The 5,117-nt window shown below is 45.8% G+C and overlaps 1 protein-coding gene across 1 annotated transcript in view; it reads left to right on the top strand.

Annotated features, from left to right (window-relative positions):
• LOC137379493 (carboxypeptidase M-like) overlaps nucleotides 1-5,117 on the top strand; it is a 65,523-nt gene that overhangs the window by 23,439 nt on the left and 36,967 nt on the right. The gene's annotated exons all lie outside the window — the stretch shown is intronic.

The following is a 5,117-nucleotide window of genomic DNA, read 5'->3' as shown; positions in this document are numbered from 1 at the left end:
GGGGGTCCATCCATGCAGGAATCCCTGTCCTCCTGTGGTTAGCTCCTGCTGCCTCTAGTTGTGTGCCATCTGTTTGGTTGATGCGGCTATCATGGTAAGTAGCTGACAATGTGTGCAAGCTGTGAGCTGTTGGTATGAGGCTTGCAGCAGTGCTAAGTGTGTGAGGGTGCTGTGGAGCATATGAATGCTAGATATGTGTCCTGAATGGTAGAGATTGTTGATTGGTGAGTGATGATGGTGTCATGAATTGAGCAGTGGATGAGACCACTGGTGGAGTTGGTAGGATATAGCATTTGAAGATACATTCACTGATCTTGATCCCTCAAACTTCTTGCGGCACTGCATCCACAACCCGGGGCTTGGTTCTTGGCAGAAACCTCCATGGCAATCTGCACCCATTGCCTCTGAGTTTATGTCTGGAGGGCCTTCTGGCTCGCTGTGGGTAGAGGACATTTCTCCTCATTTGCACCTCCTCCAGTGCAGCCTTGGAGTCTATGAAAATCTTGAAGCCCATTCTCTCCCTTGCTGTGCCATTCTTTACTGTTTGCCAAGTTAGATTGAGTTTCTAGACAGCTGCCAGCATTGATCCAGCCACAAGGCATCTCCCCTTTGAGGTGCAGGCTAACTTTAAACAGTGCGAGTCAGTCACAATATTGGCTCCCTGCTGATGCATCCAGCCAATCACCAGCATGGTTAGCACTGGCTAGATGCTGAAATCATTGAAGTTAGCAGGCAATACAAAGTTGACATTTTTCCTGCATTTCAATCAATGTGCTTGGGTTAACCATGCATCGCGATCCCCATGCCCGTATTTGGGGGCTATCAAATTTAGACCGCCCCCCTGTATTTTAAACAACTCCCCCATGAGAGGCAGAGAAAAATATTTGTAATGTAAGTAACTGGGAAGAAGAGGTTTTGCAGAGGTAACAACAAAAAGCCAACTATATATTGATAAAGTTTTGTAAAGTGATATGCAAATAATCTTACAGCTTTTATATCTGTGTGATATGTATTAGTAAGATAAATATTAGCTTTATTTTAGCTATTTCTGCAATCATGCTGTCATGTTACTGTGCTTGTCTAAACACTTGCATTTAGGATGCATTGGTAACTATCACGAAAAATACTCCAGTCCTGGACTACTGTTTTTTCAAGTATTATTTTTCTACATAATGTGATACAGTATTGAACTAACTCTATTATCTACGTATCAAACAATAATATTCAAAGTTAGAGCCTTATCTTCAAGTTTACAAAACTTTCTTCTAATCTTGTTCATATAAACTTTATTTATTTTATTTATTCATGGGATGTAGGCATCGCTGGCTAGGCCAGCATTTATTGCCCATCCCTAATTGCCCTTTAGAAGTTGGCAGTGAGCAGCTTTCTTGAAGCGCTGCAGTCTTCGTGCTGAAAATATTCCTAGAATGCTGTTAGGGAGGGAGTTCCAGGATCTTGCCCCAGTGGTGATAGATGAATGGCGATATATTTCCAAGTCAGGATGGTGTGTGACTTGGAGGGTCCTTGGAGTTGGTGGTGTTCCCATGCGCCTGCTGCTCTTGTACTTCTACATGGTAAGCCTAAGAACATAAGAAATAGGAGCAGGAGGAGACCATAAGGCCCATCGTGCCTGCTCTGCCTTTAAATACAATCATGACCGATTAGGATTCAACATCACTTTCCCGCCCACTCCCTATATCCCTTGATTCTCTGAAAGACCAAAAATCTGTCTATCTCAGCCTTAAATATATTCAACAATGTAAATCCACAACCCTCTGGGGTAGAGAATTCCAAAGATTCAGAGGCCTTTGAATGAAGAAATATCTTCTGGGCTGGAATTTTACCCTCGGCAGCCGGGAGCCTTCCACCGACTGAAAAGTCGATGGCGAACCTACCTCTGCCTGGCCTGGGGATCTGATCTGCATTTTGCTGTCCCCAGGCCTTTAATTGGTTTGAGGCGGGATTTCCACCTCATTGAGGCAGGAAGTCCTGTCTCAGCGCCACCTGGAGCGGTGGCCACTGCTGGGACTGCACTCCGCCATCGGAAGGAAGATGTCGGGGAGCCCTGGAGCGAAGGTAAATATTTTTTGGGGCCTCGCCTGTGGTGATTGGTCACGCCCTGGCGAGGCAAGGGTGGTCGACTGGGGGGGGGGGGGTGTTGGGTGTTGGTGGGGGGTTGGGGCAGTGGGGGCGGCCCTCTGTCGGGCACAGGGTGCTTGATCATGAGAGCGCCCCCCCCCCCCCATCCCCACCCCCACCGGCTGTCAGAAAGCTGCCTGCTTTTGTCAGGCAGCTTCTCTCGGGCCTGGGCTGCCCGACCAGCCATGGGTAAAATCCCCGTGGCAGTGGGCGGAGGCCCTTACGGGGCATTAACTGGCCACTTAAGAGCCTTGATTGGCCTGTGGTGGGTGGCCCATTATTCACTGCCACTGCCGCCCGGCATAAAGTGGCGGTGGAGGCGAGAGCAGATCGGGAAGGGCCCCCTGAGCCTCCTGCTCCATTTTACGCACCCCCACACACCGGCAACTTCATGCTCTTTGGGGGGGTGGGTAGCTGTAAAATTCTAGCCTTGATCTCAGTCCTAAATGAACGGTCCTTTATCCTGCGACTGTGTCCCCATGTTCTAGATTCCCCAGCCAGGGGAAACAACCTCTGAGTATGCCCTGTCAAGCCCCTTCAGAATCTTGTACGTTTCATAGAGATCACTTCTCATTCTTCTAAACTCCAGAGAATATAGGCCCAATTTACTCAGCCTCTCATCATAGGGCAACCCTCTCATCCCAGGGACCAATCTAGTGAACGTTCGCTGTACCACCTCCAATGCAAGTATATCCTTCCTTAAATATGGAGACCAAAACTGTGCACAGTACTCTAGGTGTGGTCTCACCAAAACCCTGTACAATTGTAGCAAGACCTCGTTACTCTTGTACGCCAATCCACTCGTAATAAAAGCCAATGTGCCATTTGCCTTCCTAATTGCATGCTGTAGCTGCACTCTAACTTTCTGTCTTCCTTGTACAAGTACACCCAGCTGCCTCTGAACATTTAATATTTACAAGTTTCATGCCATTTAAAAAAAATTCTGCTTTTCATTTCTTGCTACCAACGTGAATAACTTCACACTTCCCCACATTATAATCCGTCTGGCACCTTGTTGCCCACTCACTTAGCCTGTCCATGGGCAGAATTTTACAGGCCCGTTCCCCCACCCACCCCCCCAACAATGTTGGATTTCGTGGCCGGAAGGGGGGCCGGAAAATGCCTCCGAGAGAAGCCTGCCATGGACCGCGACACCAGGAAGGCCCGGCCCCATATTGCTGGCAGCGGATAGGCCTCGTGGCGGCCCCACCGCTGGCTCGGCGACGGGAGGCCAATTTGAATATGCAAAGAGATACTTACCTTGCTGCATTATGCATCCCACTGCAAATTTTCACACACTTCCGAATATTTAGCTGAACGGGCATCTCTCGCCTGCCTTCCCGTTCCCAACTGATAAAAGCCGGTGGAGACAGAGGTTGCAGTGCTCCGACGCTGTGAAGGTTAGTGTGGCGAGATGGGTCTCAACGCTGCATTGGTCTAGGGAGGTGGGAGGGAGATGGTATTACCAGGGACACAACTCTGCATTCATGTGCGGAGTCACTGCGTAGCCTCCCTCTGTAAAGGGGGCCACTCTGCGCCCTTGCATGTTTGTGGGAGTGAAGGAACAATGGCACTCCAGGAATTCTTTGTGTGGGATGGGGGACACAAATGGTAGGCGGTTAAAGGTAGCACAGCTGATGAGCCAATCGATGCAACTGCTTAATCTTAATGCAGTCGTGCTGCACCACTCTTAGTGGAAGTTAAGACGGGTAATGCCATATAGTTGCTGCATGAACACATTAACATCATTCTTGTCCCTGTTAGGTGCCTTTGAAGTAGTGAAGGAACCGAGTTTAATTGCAACTTGGAGATGCAGAGGAGGTGGATCCTTTCTACAGGGGGCTGCTCCTGCTTCCAGACAGGAAGGGAAGGCTTCTATGCACCTAATCTTGTCCCTGCCACCTGCAGGAACCTGGAAGCTGACTGGAAAATCCCAGTCGGCCTCCTTTAATTGGCCCCAATTGGCACTTAATGTGTTTAATTTTGTATCATAGAAGTACTGTTGTCAATAATAAAAAGGAGCATCTGGCTTTCTTTTTAAATTTCTATGACCCATGTTTCTATCTACCACATTATTATAAAAATAAATGTTCAAAGTCTATTTAATTAGATTTAGGACAGTAACCAAGCCTATTTTACTCCTTTCCAGGTTGGCTGCCTGAGCTTCTCTCTTGTCATCCTATACAATTCCATTTGTCTTAAAGCAAAAAAACACGAAATATTCACTACACTTCTGTTTAATTAAGGCTACACCCCAAAACACGAGTCAAATAAAATGACCACACTTATTTGATCTAATTATAGCCTGCAATTGTTGCAGCTGTTGAGGAATAAGAATGAGTTATCAGGAAACAGTTTTTCCATTTTACTCAGCATCTGCCCATTATGATTTAAAAACTAAAATTAGACTGCAAATATTGAATTAGCTGTTTTTGTTTTATTTTACATAGAACATTGGACAGCAAACATATCTTTAGTTTGAAATTATGAACACCTGTCTGAACAATTTCAGTAGACCCAGAATCCAAATGTAAAAAACAAGAGCATCTTCAAAAGTATATTATCTATGTGCTACCTCCTACATTACATTAGTATTAAGATGTAAAATAATAGGTAGGCCATCAAAACATTTATAATCATAAAAAGTGAAAACTAAACACAGTATACCAACAATAATAATTTTTAAAACAACTGCCATTTATATAGCACCTTCAGAAAATGTAGGAAAATGTTTCAAATTGTTTCACAGAGCAATGAGGAAAATGAACACTGAGGCAATGGACGAGATTGGGGAGGGGAAGTTAATCGAAAGTTTGGTCCAGATCGGGACAAAATCAATAGTCACATGGACAAATGCGAGTTAATTAAGGATAGCCAGTATGGATTTCTTAAGGGAAAATCATGTTTAACTAACTTGCTGGAGTTTTCTGAGGAGGTAACAGAGAGGGTTAATGAGGGCAATGCTATTGATGTCATGT

Source organism: Heterodontus francisci, chromosome 18 (genome assembly GCF_036365525.1).
Source record: "Heterodontus francisci isolate sHetFra1 chromosome 18, sHetFra1.hap1, whole genome shotgun sequence".
Classification (NCBI taxonomy): Eukaryota; Metazoa; Chordata; class Chondrichthyes; order Heterodontiformes; family Heterodontidae; genus Heterodontus; species Heterodontus francisci.
The sequence above is the reverse complement of the archived record's forward strand: the minus strand, read 5'-3'. Positions and strand labels throughout refer to the sequence as shown.